The sequence below is a fragment of the Octopus sinensis genome, linkage group LG11, assembly GCF_006345805.1.
Source record: "Octopus sinensis linkage group LG11, ASM634580v1, whole genome shotgun sequence".
Classification (NCBI taxonomy): Eukaryota; Metazoa; Mollusca; class Cephalopoda; order Octopoda; family Octopodidae; genus Octopus; species Octopus sinensis.
This window is the reverse complement of record NC_043007.1, coordinates 52,006,947-52,023,720: the sequence shown is the minus strand read 5'-3', so window position 1 is coordinate 52,023,720 and position 16,774 is coordinate 52,006,947. Positions and strand designations below refer to the sequence as shown.

General features: G+C 43.3%; 1 long non-coding RNA gene across 1 annotated transcript in view; it reads left to right on the top strand.

The window, feature by feature from the left end:
• LOC118765424 overlaps positions 1-12,753 on the top strand; it is an 18,367-nt gene extending 5,614 nt beyond the window's left edge. The window contains exon 3 of the long non-coding RNA XR_005001287.1: positions 12,618-12,753. This is a non-coding gene — a long non-coding RNA (uncharacterized LOC118765424). The remainder of the gene's footprint in view (positions 1-12,617) is intronic.
• Positions 12,754-16,774: the final 4,021 nt, after the last annotated feature.

Genomic DNA, 16,774 nt, shown 5'->3' with positions numbered 1-16,774 from the left:
ATGTGGTAGAAGAGATTGGTTCCGCGGAGGAAGACAATATAGCGAAGAATGCTATCTCTACGATTGACATAAAGGCAGTGTCGGCAAAGTGACAGTATGTTTTTGAATTTGTAGAAAAATATCATCCTGAAAAAGTAGCTACAGTTCGTGCAGCTACTTTATTTAAAGACACTGTTCTGGCGCATTTTCATAACATTTTGAAAGGTAGGAAAAAGTAGTCTTTCTAATGAAACGACCTGCAAGTGTAAAAAGTGAAGAAAGTGTGTCCAAAAAGCCCAAATTAAGCGAAGTAAGAGAGAAAACGCCAGAAATTGTTCTCCCTGACGTCTTAATGGAAGGAGAATCTCCTCCCAAACACGCGCATAAATCGTCCCATCTTTAAGGTAATTCTGTTAATAAAACCAATTTACATATTTTTTTTCCATTCTCTTTTTTCATAATTGCCATTTTACTTGTAACTACACCTTTTCTGTTTTAAACTCCCCCCCCCAATTTTTAGCGGGTTTTGGCGTGCTGGAACGGATTAATTACATTTTAGTTAATTTCAATGAGGAAAATTGATTTGTAAAACGAATAAATCGTAAAATGAGGTCGGTCATTGAACGAATTAAACTCGTACTGCAAGGTATCACTGTGTGTGTATATATATATATATATTATATATATATATATATATATATTATATATATATATATATGTGTGTGTGTGTGTGTTGTGTGTGTGTGTGTGTGTGTGTGTGGTGTGTGTGTGTGTGTGCGTGCGTGCGCGTGTGGCGTGTGTGTGTGCGTGTATGTGGTGTATGTGTGTGTATGAGCGGTTGTATACTAAAGCGGTTGTATAAGTAACAAAGATGCACGGGTGTCAATTCATTACGGCTGTTTCAAGCAGCTCTATTTGATTGATTAATGAAAGCATTACATCAATTTGAAAGAGACCGTTCTCACCAGATGAATGCGTAGATTTCAAACATAAAGTATAAACCATTTTTTAAACAAATTTACATCAATAATGGAAACCAAAATATTTACATTGTTTCCTTCTGTTATAACTGTGACAGAATGAGCTTAGAAAATAATGCTTACCTTGTTAAGCCTACTATAATTTAAAGAGTAGCAGAGGGAATAGTGGGTGATCAAGATAAATAGAGTGAGGACGTGGTTACTTATATTTAGAAGACTTTATGTAGTATGGAATTGGATCCTTTGGGAGTTGTCAACTGTATTCTAGTTAATGGTGATAAATTAATTAATGTCAGACAATCTACTAGACTCCCACCTCTACACCTGTACATCTTTGTTACTTCTTTATATTCTGTTCACCTAACTTGGAATCTGCACTTCGGAAAAACTATAGAAAGTACTTTTATAAAAAGTACGCCCGAATTACCAAGAGCGGATATCTTCACTTAGCTGGGTTGCGTTGTCTACGACAAGAATATTGGGTGCAAATACCCCTACATTGAGTCTTGATATTCAGTATTCAAATAATATTGTTGGGGTGTGCAGGTTATACCGAACTAGCTGGCTGCCTCAATTTAAGCACCTAATTCAACTGAATCTTAATTATATATAGATCAGAAGTTTATGTGCACCTATGATAATATTGGCCAGAAGGAAACAGCTCTATCGTTCACATGGAAGCTGACTGTCATTTCTTACATGTTGACCAGAAGGATACAGTTCAATCATCTACATGAAAGTTAACAGACATTTCTTATATATGTTCAATGTGTGTGTGTGTGTGTGTGTGTGTGTGTGTGTGTGTGTGTGTGCTTGTCCTCCACCACCGCTTGAAACCGATGTTGGTGTGTTTACGTCCCTGTAACTTAGTGGTTCGGCAAAAAAGATCGATAGAATAAGTGCGCGGTACTTACTTGTACTTGTGACGGCGTTCACCCAGGGCGGGTTGAGCCGGCTTCTTCTTTGGTCCTGACGGCATCACGAACCATGGCGGCCCACGCTCGCCGGTCCTGTGCGAGGTCACTAGAGATAGCGAGCCATTCGCGGTTCCATCTGCACAGATTGACCACCTGCGGACCTGAGAGTTCGGAGAGGTCCTCCTTTATCGTCGTTGCCCAGGTCTTCAGCTACCCGCCCGTGCGTTTGCGCCAGTTGGGCAGTGGAAGTGGGAGGAGGACATCACGAATCAGCTCACCCTCTGGACATCGGGCCGCATGACCGAACCACCTCAAGTGCCGTTGTAGAAGCATCGAAGGGAGGGGCCGGAGATTCAGGCGATGACGAAGACCGGCTGTAGGAACCCGATCAATGCGTCGGCAGCGAAGAATGCGGCGGAGACAGTCATTGTCGAAAACCTCCAGCCTTCGCTGATAGACTACCCTCATAGGCCATGTTTCACAACCATAGAGGGGGATAGTACGAACGACGGCCTGGTAGATTCGCCCTTTGGTCACCGAGGAGATCTCTCTCTTCTGTCCTACAGGCACTGCCGGAAGCGCACGAATGCGGATCCGGCAGCACCTATGCGACGCTCGACCTCGGCTGCACCCTGACCCCTTTGGAACCACCGTTGAACCTAGGTAGACGAAGGACTCCACATCCAGCTCCACGCCCTCGAAAACGGTTGGCTGCCAGTCATCTGCTGCGACCAGAGACGTCATTACTTTGGTTTTGCTAACATTGATCCGAAGACCAACAGCTGCCGCTGCCGCATACACCCTTTCGAGAGCATCTTGGTCATCTGCCCGGTTAGAGCCCAAGAGCGCGATGTCATCTGCGTAGGCCAGGTCCGTCACCACGACTTCTCTCCCAGCCTCTACGCCCGGGTAGAAGTATTGTAAAGGTTTTGGCAGCCACATCGATCAAGCTGATGCCTCTATAGTTGGAACGCAGTTTTCTATTACCTTTTTTGAAGAAATGTAAAAGGGTTGCCTCGCTCCAGTCATCAGGAAAACGCCCCGTCGCCCACACTACACAGAAAACACGATGGAACCAGGCTGCGAAGGCATCAAGCTCGGCCTTGTAGATCTCAGCTGGGACGCCGTCCTCACCCGGGGCCTTGTTGTTCCGGAGATTTTTCAGGATACCGCGCACCTACTCGACCGTTGGAGGGGCAGTGTTGCACCTGTACTCTTCTCCAGGCGACTGCGCGTCGGTTGTCGTAGATGGAGACAGGTGATTGAGCAGCTCGGAGAAGTGGTCCCGCCATCGGCCCAGCCAGTCACTGAGGTTGGTAATGACCGCGCCGTTCCGATCACGGATCGTCTCACTGAAACCCGGATTGCTTCGGCTGGCCCGCTTCACCAGTTAGTAAAGTGCGCATTTCGATCGGCCCGGATGGTCCGAGAGGCTTGACGTCGCAGATCTCGGAGATTTGGATCTCCCTCGAGCCGAGCCATCCTCGCCCTCTCCACGAGTTCAAGAGTGTCGCCGGAGATCCAGTCCTTTGACGGGGGTGAGTAAACCCGAGATGTTTTCGGGCCACCTCAACCGTCGCCTCCTTCAGCGCGCGCCACTCCTGCTCCGGCCGCTGTTCCATCACGTCACCGAGCAACTGGAATCGGTTCCGTAGTTCCAACCGGAAACCATTGCCAGCATCGAGTTTGAGTCGCGAGATGTCGATTCTCTTCTTGCGGTTAGGAGGAGGTTTTGCCTGCAGCCGCAAACGAAGGATTGCCCGAACAAGAGTATGGTCTAACCCATGCTCGCTGCCCGTATCAGCCCCGCGATACGCACGAGAGTCCACCACTGAGCTAGCCCACCGGGACCTGACCAGTATGTAGTCGATCTGATTGGCTGTTCTCCCGTCATTGGACCGCCAAGTGACGAGATGGCGCGGAGGATGTTGGAACCGGGTGTTGGTAACGATGAGACGATTGGCATCTGCGAAGGATACGAGCCGTTCACCATTGTCACGGCGTACGCCAAGGGCATGGCGTCCTAGTATATGCCGCGTTGTATCATCAGCCGACCCTGTTCGTGCATTCCAGTCCCCAGCGACAATGAGAACATCACTGGATGGGACACCATCCACTGCAGCTTGGAGATCGGCGTAGAACTGCACCTTGTCTGCATCGTCTGCACTGAGAGTGGGCGGGTAGACAGCAATCACACTGACATTGGAGATTTGACCCTTCGATCGAGCCAGCGCAAATCGGTGTGAGATCGGTTGTCACGCCAGCAGAGCCGCTTGCGCGTCAGGGCTGAGCCCCACAGCGATCCCATGAAGACCACTGTTGTCGGTCACGCCACTATGATACAGGTGATAACTGACATCCTCGCCCGGCACCCTGATAGGCAGATGGCCAACATCAGCGAGTCGGACCTCTGAAAGGCAAGCAACATTCACACATTACTTGTGCAAAGCTTTCATTGTTAGCGCCTGGACACCGTCGTCACGAAGGGTTCTGACGTTCCAGCACGCTACCTTCAGTTCTATCCTACGTTTAAAGAGCAGGACTACTCCAGGAGTAGTTTGAAGAGCCATAGCAGTTTGAGGGTTGTTGATTGGTTGCATGTTTGTAGCAGGTAAATAATTCGTATTCGTATTCGCATTCATTGCCATGGTAGTAGTAGGATTCATAGAAGAAGTTTCGTGAGAATATTCACAAGCGGTCCCCGACATCCCGCATGCATATCCCGAGTGACGGGACGCTCTGTTTGCCGCGGGGTCTCCACAGACGCAGGGACAGAACGTTCTCGAAGCCGCCGGTTGCCGATCAGACGCCTCTTGGAATTTTCACTGCGGCCCTAGTACTGCTCGGTGCCAGACCAATCCGCCTTGGGTGGCCCTACCAGGAACCGAAGTTCCCGACGGCATAGCTCTGACACTGCCCGTTTACACCACCCTACCGCTTTGAGGAGGGGTTTGACTTTAGTGTAGAATAAGTACTGGGTGTCGATAAGTTCGACTAAAATTCATCAAAGCAGAGCCCCAGCAAGGCTACTGTCTATTAACTGAACCAAGTAAAAGGTACACACACACACACACACACACACACACACACACACACCACACACACACGCACATACACACACACACACACACACACACACACACACACGCACACATATACACACACACACACATGCATACATATACATACACACACATATACATACGCACACATGCATACATACATATATGCATACAACACACACACATATTCCATGTGGACGATAGAGCTGTTTCCGTCTGGCCAATATCATCATGGGTGCACATACACTTCTGATCTATGATCCCTAGTATTTTAGTCTATAAATGAAAGGAACAAAACTGAAAAGATTGTTATTCCTCCCAACTCTGGAGCCCCAAAATATAACTGTCCGTGTGAAAAAGTTCTCCTCTAATTGCAAACCAGCATCTTTCAAAGTCTGACCTTGTGACTTATTAATGGACAGCGCAAAAGACTGATGTATTAGAAATTGAACTCGTTTGAACTCGAATAGCATATTGGAAGGATTTAAGTTAAGCGAGGAATAAACACATCTTCACCTTTTCCACGGATAGAAATTATTGTGGCCTCTATGACATTTCTCGTTAATTTCTTGACAACAAGTCTTGTATCATTGCACAGCTTTGGTTGAGAAAAGTTGCGCAGAAACATGATTGGTGCGCTTATTTTCAATCGAAGGTAATGAGGAGGAACTCCTGGTGGTTCCAGTGAGTTTAAGAACTCAACCGGGTAACCGAGTTATCCACAACAGAGCCTCTAGACTTATAAGTATGTTCATTTCCTGGTGAAACTTTCTCCAGTCTTTCATTTAAATTACTTACAATAATGTTTTTTGGTGCCGTGATTACTCTTTCGCACGACCATGGCATTGAGAGAGGGAAGCAAAAACAATCGTTTCATCCCTACTGGTAAAACCTGAAACGTTGTCTAATAAGGAGGTTTTAGCATGGGATCAACAAATTAAAATTTTCAGAATGAATAATAACTTTGAATTGATATTGTTAACGTCATACTATATTAGTCTAAGAAAAGCTATTTGTTGTTTTGTTTGTTAATTTTCCTCGAACTTATATTTAGTTATCTCCCTTAGACTGGTCATTTTTTTTTTTGGTCGGTGTAGGACTGCACTATGTGCAACATTTTGGAAAAGAGCCCGTAGCTCCCTTACTGGGGCCCCTAGAGAGCCGAGACCACTTCTTCTTCGGAAAATATTACACAAGTAACGTTTAAGTTTTATATAGATGCTTTAGCCTTTCTTCCTATAAATCAACAAACACACACACACACACAGACGTTCATCTTTATTACATAGATTATCTGTAAGGCGGCTAGCTGGCAGAACTGTTAGCACACCAGGCAAAATGCTTAAAGACATTTTGTCCGTCTTTACGTTCTGAGTTCAAATTCTGCTGACTTTCCCTTTCATCCTTTCGGGGTCGATAAAATAAGTACAAGTTGAGCACTTGTAATCGATTAGCCCCTTCCCTTGCTGGCCTTGTGCCAATATTTGAAACCATTATTAATTGTTTGCTCCCGTGTAGTTCAGAAAAAGAAGAAAAAATACCCCTTCCACACACAAAAAATGCAATATGATCGAGTCGTTTTAGTTATTTCAGAAAACTAAAGAAACATATTTCGTTTATTTCGTATAATTCAGTCAAAAGACCGAATGATGTATTAAAATCTTTCGTTACACTTCCGGAATGTGATTACTGACACAGTTACAGTGATATAATTGTTGTATGAAAGGTCTCATAATAACGAGGAAAAAAATGAATATAATAACCTTCGTGTGTTTTTGAAAACATGTCAAAACATTTTTAAACATTTTCAAATAACACCTCAAAACATTTAAGAGAACAAGATACGCAAGGGAAATAACTTATAAAAATACTGAGTTATCTCCCATGGTATATTTAAATACTGAATAACGAGAGTGGAGTACTTATAAATTCCTTTAATCTTCTACAAGCTTCAGTCATTGGCAAGCAGCCATGCTGGAGAAAAAGACTTTTAGCAGTTTTGGTTGAGCACATTGACTACAATACTTATCCTATCGATCTTCACAGAGTTTAATACACATACACACATATCCCAATACAGATAAGCATCCATCAGTCTCGAAAGACCATGGATCTGCGCCTAGAGAATTTTGTGTTAGCTGCTGATGGCCGTGTAGTATCTGCTTTGGCCCACACAGGAGCGGCAGTCTGGCATGCAGCGACTGCATTTGAAGATTCACTCGACCGGCGCTACTGCATTTTCCTTTCTTTGAGCGCGCTTTTCTTCGGTGGAAAGTTTCTGTTTTGCTTCTCGCTGCATCCTCTTTCGTAGTACCCGTCTTCGCTGTGGGCGATCATTTGCGATCTCCTCCCACTTCAGGGCGTCCATTGACTTTATATCTCTCTTGCTGACGACCTTGAAACGAAATGAGCTCTTGTGCCGGTGGCCAATTCCCTAAACAGGAGGTCTTTTGGGATCCTTCTGTCCGAAACGCGTGGCCGAGCCACTGTAGACGGTGCTGTTGGAGCAGGGTGTATCCACTGAATATCTTGGTACAATCGAGACTTCAGTGTTGGTGACTCAGTCGGTCCACATGGTATCCAAGATGCGTCTCAGACTACGAAGGGGGAAGGCGTTGAGACGCCTCTCCTGCCAGGAGGAGAAGCTCCATATCTCACTGCCGTAAAGTAGTGTGCCGAGGACGCACGCCTTGTAGATAGCAATCTTGGTGTTTGTTGTCAGTTCTCCCAGATTCTCTTCATCAGCCTGGCAAATGTGGAAGCTGCTTGTCTAACTCACCTTCTGATCTCAGGGTCCAAGGAGAAATTATCAGTGATAGTGGAGTCGAGGTAGGTGAAATCAAGGACTATCTCCAGCTCGTAAATGTTGATGGTGATGGTGTGCGGATGGATGCTTGCCACCATGACTAAGTACGCTGGTTTTCTTCAGAATAATAATCAGGCTTACGCATTTTGTAAATGAGTGTTCTTTTGTTTGTGTCCATAATAATATCATTTGGTGTATTTATCGCTACATTGTTTCCATTTTTTTAGTAGTCCTTTTGAGGCTTTAATGTCTTCCATTGTGACATTAAGTTTTTCCTTAATTTGCCTCGCCGCCGAAGCGAAACCTTTGACGCTTGGCTTGTTGCAGTTGTTGTTCATGTTTGTGGTGGTGGTGGTGGTGACAGTGTCAGTGTCAGTCTTTCTCTCCTGCAACAAAGAAAAAAGAAAACACATCTTGACACGCGGACAACAATGATAATTAATTATTTTATTGGCAACAAGGGCTTAGGTAAAGTTACACGAAGAGACAAAGACAGGACGATACAAATGGGTTTTAAAAGCGTGTAAACAAATAGGGGGAGGCGCTTTAAGGTTACTCGTGGAAAAGCCCATAAAAACCACGGGTGTCTGACCAACAGGGTAAGAGCCTTTCTCCTTTATTTTTCACTGGCGCATGCTCACATTGGCTATTTTCCCGACATTCACCAACCTTTCGACAAATTTGCTAGAAGGCAACGCTTCCTCTCCACCCTCACTTTCCTTTCAAGTGAAAATTGAAAAAGTTTATGAGAGTTTGACCAAGAGGAAAGTGTCTGTCTTTAGCCCTTTGCAGTAGACGTTTGCTAAGAGGCCCGCAAACAAGTCTGGCATAGAAATATAAAGCTCGTAGGACAGACCATCTTAAACCCTGTGATCTGCCTCTTGCGCAGCCCTTCATCGCCTCGCCAACAACAACAATAACAACAATGATAATATTTTTTTATTGGCCACAAGGGCTTACATAAAGCAACATAAAATGACATACAATAACAGGAAAAGAGAATACAAAACAATACAAAAAGTTTTCAAATGGAGTAAACAGTAAAATAATTAAAATTAAACAATAAAATCTCCCAATGGGGGAAGTGCTTTAAGGCTACTCGTGGGAAAATCCACTAAAACCAACAAGGCAAGAGTCCTCGCCTTTTCCCTTTTTACAGGTGCATGCTCAAGACTGGTTCTTTTACACTGACCATTCTTCTGACATTCACCCACCTTTCAACAGACTTACTAGAAGACAGCACTTCCCTCTCTACCCTCACTTTCCTTTTCAAATGAAACTTAAAAAATTAATGGAGACTTGGCAAAAGTAAAATGTGTCTGTCTTTAGCCCCTTCAAACGTGTCCACCATATGACCCCTTTCGCTACAGCTGGATCCATTTTGCCTTTTTTGTGGCACTGGTTTCAGGTTCTTCATCTAATTCAGGGTTAATGCCAAGTTCCCTGTGCGAAATTTCAAGCTTCCTTGACAATAGAATGTGATTTTTTATTGCTTTCATGTTTGCACACAAGCCGCAGCACCCAGTATTCTGTACTTGATTAAGTACCTGTTCATTGCTATTGTTGCGGTCTTATAACACAGCTCTACCAGTATCATTCCTCTTCCCCCATTACTTCTCTTTCATGACCCCCTTGTTTGGGTCCTTTTTCAGCAGTGGCACTGCCCCTCGACAGACAAAAGTGGGAATTCTCCCATTCAGCTACCAGTTGCGGTAGATATCTGTTAAGAGGCCTCCAAACAAGTCTGGTATCGAAATATAAAGCTCGTAGTGTAGACCATCCAAACCCGGCGATCTGCCTCTCGTGCAGCTCTTTATCGCGAATTGTGGTCTGTGTAGCCGACTATGTGAAAGTGTGAACAACCTATGCTATCCTTATCAGTTGACTCTATCAGAGTACTCTATCTAGATACGATCTAGATGACCCGATGCGATTTGTCGAAGTCCACATTGGCACATTCGGGTTATCTAGTCGGTACCTATCAGCAGGTTTGTGAGGCTTTTGCACCCCACACTCCTATCAGATACTCCCAGGCAATCGAAACGTTCATCTAAGACAGCGTTCCAACCCTCTATTAACAGCTAAAGTACGAGACGTTCCCAGGATAACCTTCAGACGCTTGAAGAAATCTGACCGACCTGCCCCTGTCGGAGCATAGGCAGCCACCAGTCTGAAGGCACCACTGTCACTGCTGTTCACATCCAGGACCACCACCACGACAACAACAGCAATAATAATAATAATAATAATAATAATGATGATGATGATAATGATGATTTTTTTTATTTGCCACTAGGGCGAAGGATGAGGGAGACAGCACAAAGACAGACATAAAGTGTTGGGGTTTACAGATAATAGGAAAAAAATGAAAAAAGTATACACGGTATACATTAAAAGGAAGTATACATAGTATATGGCACTAGAAAAAAAGGGTTTGTGATGGGGATTTTCTGATACAGGAGGACCTCTAGGGATGACCGAGGAACCCCACCATCCAAGATCACCCTGAATATCAAGGACGAGTGCCCTCTCCAACTCATTTCTTCCGGCTAACAGGTCTACACTGAGAGTGGTGCCATTCAAGTTTGCCATTTTCGCAACTTTCACCCACCTTTTCATAAATTCACTCGAGGACAGCGCCTTCACTTTCCTTTTCAAGGGAAACTTGAAAAAAAAATCAATGAGGGCTTTCAGCTTCGTCCACCAGGCAGCCTCTTTCGCCACAGCCACCAGACAAAGGAAAACTGCCTTGCCTGCCCGATTAAAGGATGGAGACGTAGCAATCAGTAATTATTATGGACTCGGCTGACAGGCAGATTCGTCCCACACGCGACAATAGCTGTTCGTAATAACTCCACAAGTTAACAATGAACGAGTGCATGCATACGGACCACCTAAGCAGTGAAACGCGTCCCTTCCACAAGAAAATAAACAGGTATACGTTCCAATCTAATCAAGCAGTAACTGGGGCAAGGCACGACGATCAGACGATAAATAATGACAAAGGCGATGTAGGCATTCGCCACCTCTGCCAGACCTTTCAGAGACAACTTCCTTTCTTACCGATTCTTATCCACCGGGAGGTCGGGACCGAGCCAGATTCCAAGCAGTTTAATTGCTCCGTCAGTCCATCGTCCGACGGCATCGATCTGCCTCTCCAGGTGCCCAGTTGCAATCCCACCGACTTGTCGACGTTGATTTTGGCCCCTGCAACTGACTCATATTCTTTTACAATGGAGCCGACCGTCTCTACTTCGGAGGCATCCGACACCATGACCGTGACGTCGTCCGTGTACGCTGACACAGCCCTCTCGAGTCCAATTTCGAAAGCAGCCTTCTTAACTATTCCAATTTCCGCAACAGTGGCTCGAGAGCCAGTACATATATAAGAGGTGACAGCGGGAAGCCCTACGGACCGAAAGTGCGATACTAAACGGTTCCGATAGGTGGCTATTTACTTTGATCACCGAGCAGGTGCCGCTGTGCATTGCAGCAATCCAGCCTTTGAAACCGGGTCCAAAACCAGCCGCTTTTAGGACGGCTATCGAAAGCCTTCAACTGATCTAAATTAATCAGGGCCCCGCCGAAACCAGCTTTAGTCCCAGCATAAAGTGGCGGTTGTCGTAAGAGGGCTACTCGGGATTGCGCACGTTTGTGCCTTCCCGACCAGAATGATGACAAGCGCCAACCTTTTCACTAACACTTTGGCCAGAATCTTAAACTCTGTGTTTATCAGAGTTATGGGCCGGAAATTTCCAAGCACGTCCCCATTGTCGGCGTCCATTTTCAGCAGCGTTACCCAACACCGGCTAACAGTGGGGGAGCATCATGGTCAATGTGTTGAGAAGAATTCTTTGGGGTTTGGATAATTCCCCTCTGGAAATATGAGTCTTTCGTCCAACATCCTTAAAAAACGCTTATTCAGAGACCTTTTGAGCGGAATGGGATACTCGACCTGAAGAAAATTATAACTGGGTCCCACCTGCAAGGTCATACGCTGTTTATCTTGATATGAGATCGCTATGTCGCGCACATATGGTTGTGATGCGTGTACCTGGTGTACCCTCATCAGATGGGTATATTGGGCTTCGTATATTTGTATCCCAGGGTCACTTTGATGGCATGCACCGTTCTCTCAGTAATAATAATAATAATAATAATAATACGAAGGTTGTCAATGAGGAGAGTAGACCTGATACCAATAGTAATTGGTGCACTTGGAAGTATCAGCACTCAACTTCCAACTTAGCTGAAAAAGATTGGTGCAAGTGTGAAGGTAGGATACCTACAACAAATTACTACTACTACTACTATGGCAATCCCTCAAGGTCGAGGATGATGGTCTTCGCGCAAATTTATTGGTGAGTCCGCAGGTGACTGATAAGACCAATTCTTGCTCGAAAAGATCGGTCACAGTGCGGACATCTAGTGCCGGAAGGGAGAGTCGCACGTGGTTGTTGTTGGCGCTCCTTCCGTCGTCGTCTTTTCTCCTCCAGCTCTGCAGACCGTTTCGACTCGAAATTCGCCGTTCCCTCATGGATGGTGGTTTTCCAGAGTGGTCTGTTTTTTGCCGTTTCCTCCCAGTTGGTGAAGTCAATGTCACACTTTTTGAGGTTCGATTTCAGGGAGTCCTTGTAGCGTTTCTTCTGACCTCCTTTTGTACGCAGGGTTCTTGAAGCATGACCAGTAAACAAGTGTCATCTTAGTCTGCTGGCTGTGGACAGCTGACACTTTCCATCATACCCAGCAAAATATGCTGTCAGTTGTCATATAATAATAATAATAATAATAATAATAATAATAATAATAATAATAATAATAAATTTAGACTAATATTAAACACTGAACTTAATGCTAAAAATAAGATAACAAGGATAAACACGCTAGCCATACCAGTCATAAATTATAGCTTTAACATAATAAACTGGAAGATCAGTGAATTGAGAAACTTAGATAGAAAAACCAGAAAACTACTAACAGCATACCGAAGTCACCGCCCAAAAGCAAACGCAGGTTGAATATATCTATCCCGCTCAGAAGGAAGCCTTAGCCTGAAACAGATAGAAAACTACTATAAAATAATAACAGTTAAAGTAGCAAAGTACTTAGAAACAAAGAGCGGCGGACTACTGCATGTAGTAAAGCAACATGAGAAAAAGAAATCACTTTTCTCTTTACACAAGGAGGCGACAAAATACAAAACAGAAGCAAACAACACTGACACACTGACCTCAGATGACAACATAGCACAAATGGTTAGAGAGACAAAAAACAACATGAAAACTGAATTACAAAAGATACTGAAGAAGAAATCAAGAGAAAAATCACTTCATAGCCAATACACGGCAAAGCTTGACAGAGAGGAAGTGAGCCTAAGTAAAAGCCAACAATTGTTCAAAAGGCTCTGGACTAAAAGCCAAAACAGAAGGACTGATTCTTGCTGCATAAGATTAATGCCTGACTACAAACAATTATAAAAATAAAATAATGAAAATAGGTCTCAACAGAATGTGCAACCAGCCCAATGAGACAGTTGACCACATCATCGCAGGTTGCCCAGTGCTTGCCAAGTCTGAATGTGTATACGGACACAACAAAGCAAGCCAACATTACAACATCAAAACTGACAGCAGGGGGTATAAGCATGAGCCAAGAAAGGTACAAAACCACGATCAGGCCACAATCATTTGGGATATGCTGGTTCAAAGCAACAAAGAATTAAAAGCTAATCACCGAGACATAATAGTCATGGATTGGGGGAAAAAACACCTACTTGTTGATAAATATTGCAGTCCCTTCTGATCAAAATATTGTCAGAAAAGTGGAGAAATTGTCGAAGTACAATGACCTCGAAATTGAAGTATTCAAAATGTGGGGCATGAAGGTAAAAACAAACCAATAATAACTGGAGCATTGGGAGCGATAAACAATCAAATGAACAAAAATGTAGAAGCCCTCCTAGGAACAGCCCACACCCAACACAAGACACTCTCAATCCAATAATACAACCTAAACAAAACAACCCATAAATACAAGACACACTCTATACGGCATTTACCCAGTGAAATAAACTCCCACCAGCAAGCTAGAAAACCAAAGCATAACACACTCACACAATAAAAGTAGTAACACAACTAAAGTCAAGGAAAAAAAAAACTAACACAATACAGTACCGGGAAGAGTTCGCACACTCACAACAGCAGAAAAGAACACAATGCTGCACACACCCCAGCAACACGGAAGTATAGTAGGTGATGCAGTAGAAATTTGCCTCAATCTGACAAATATTGAACAGTTATATAATAATAATAATTTTATCGACAAAACAAGGTATACAAGACGAATACGAAGAAATTTTATTGGGAAATTGGCAAAAGTAAGATAGAAGTAAAGGAGCCACCTAAAAACTGAGAAAATGGAAGAGCTCTGGAAGAAGATATAGAGCAACAAAAAAGAATATAATGCTGAAGTTCACTGGATAGAGCGTGAGAAAGTAAGCTGGATGAAGTTGAAGAGCAGAAATGGGATGCAGCAGAAACAGAAGAACTAAGATGTGTTCTTAGGGAGTCTCACAAATGGAAACCCTCAGGACAGGACCGGATTCAAAACTTATGGCTGAATTGTTTGACAGAAGTACACCAAAATTTCACTGCATCTCTGACTGATGTCATCCACAAGCCAGAGCAAATACCTGCCTGGCTGACCGAAGGAATAACATAGCTTCAACCAAAAATTGAAGACAAAAACAAAAACAAAAAAAAATCCAAAGAATTACCGACCATCAACATGCATACTAACTGAAAGAATATACGCTTTCCTTGAACAGAAGTCTATCCTTCCACAAGCTCAAAAAGGCTGTAAAAGGAATTCTTATGGGTGCAAAGATCAATTACTCATAAATAAAATTACTGTTGAGAATTATCGGAGCAAAATGAAGAACCTGAATATGACATGGATTGACTACAGGAAAGCGTTTGATAGTGTCCCACATAATTGGCTACTCAATGCCCTTGAGACATATAAGATCTGTCCCATCGTCTCCAAACTCTTACAGTGTAGCATGGCCGAGTGGAACACACGTCTCCTTCTAAGCCATAGTTATGGGATGAGTCAATCTAACTACATCAAAACCAAACGAGGTATCTTTCAAGGTGACTCCCTCTTCCCATTACTCTTTTGCATTGTACTGATCCAACTCTCAAAACGAACTGAATGGGTTCAAAGTTTATAATACGACAATAAACCATTTGTTATATATGGACGATCTAAAGTTCTATGCTAGAAATGACGAAGAGCTAGTACGGCTGCTAACAACTGTTCAGCAATGACATCGGGATGGATTTCGGCCTTGACAAGTGTGCTAAACTCAGGCAAACAGCTTTCATTAAATTAGATACCGACTCTGTCATCAAAGAGCTTGACCCACAAGAAAGTTATAAATACCTGGGAATAAACAAAGGAGATTATATACAACATGATATTATGAAGGAAAAAATAAGAAAGCAGTATTAAAGGAGAATAACACTCATACAAAAAAGAAAACTGAACTTAACTTCAAAATTCGCATCGAAGCCATTTCCAGTAGTCCAATACAGTTTTAACATTATTAACTGGAATCTTACAGAGCTCCAACACCTGGACAGGAAGACAAGAAAACTACTAACATCTAAGAACATGGACCACTCAAAAGCAGACGTTGATCAGCTGTACCTACCTAGAAGTAATGGGGGAAGAGGAATGATGCAGGTAGAACTGTGTTATAAGACCTCCACAATAGCAATGAACTGGTACTTATCTAGTACAGCGGACTTGATGCTGCAGCTTGTGTGCAAGCAGAACAAGGAAAAACGGATCCAGCAGACTGCAAAAAAGAACGGGCAGAAACAAATTGAGGAGCAGTGGAGCCAGAAGCCTCTGCATGGACTGTATATACTTCGAAGTCGAAATGCTGATGTAGACCAAGCATCTACCCATCGGTGGCTCAGAAGTTTAGGACTGAAAGCAGAGACTGAAGGTTTCATATTGGCGGTACAAAATCAAAGCTTGCTTATCAAAAATGGTTCTGACCCTAAATGCAGATTCTGCGAAACATCTGACGAAACAATAGACCATCCCGTCTCGAGATGTCCTGTGCTGACACCAAACGAATACAAAAATCGCTACGATGGGGTACGACAGTATTTACACTGGAAAATATGTAAACACTACGAAATCGGCACGCCTGTTTACTGGTATGAACATCATCCTGAGCCAGTCTTTGAAGGTAAAAATGTCACTATCGTCTGGGATTTTCCAGTCAACACCGACAGAATGATCTAGGCTAATCGACCAGAAATAGTCATTAAAAACAGGGAAGAAAGATACTTGTATAATAACAGATGTAAGTGTTCCCACTGATAAAAAATATATCTGTAAAGGAATTTGACAAATTAAGTAAATATAAGGACCTGGAAACTGAAATACAAAAGATGTAGCATCTTAAAGCGAGAACTGTTCCTGTTATTGTAGGTACCCTCGGCATGATTAAAAAAAGAGATATCAGAAACATCTAGATAAGATCCCAGGAGAACCATGTCTCAGAGAAATCCAAAAGATTGTGCTGACATGTACTGCCAACATCCTTATAAAACCCTATCAATTTAAATGTCTGTGATGTATTGCATGAAGATATTTCACTACTACTCCTACTACTTCCCCTCCCCAAGCTTTCGGTCATACTATAACAACTCTTACCCTTCACTCGCCGTAGGACGCTGGGTGTGCCTCGGCAAGTGATTGTAACAAACGTGCAGATTAAAAGTAAATAATAACAATAATATTCCTTTCTACTTACGGCATAAGGCCTGAAAGTTTTGGAGAGGGAACTATTCGATTACATCGATCCCAGTGTTTCACTGGTACTTAATTTATCGATCCCGAAAGGATGAAAGGCAAAGTCCACCTCGTTGGATAATAATAATAATAATAATAATAATAATAATAATAATAATAATAATAATAGTAATAATAATAATAATAATAATAATAATA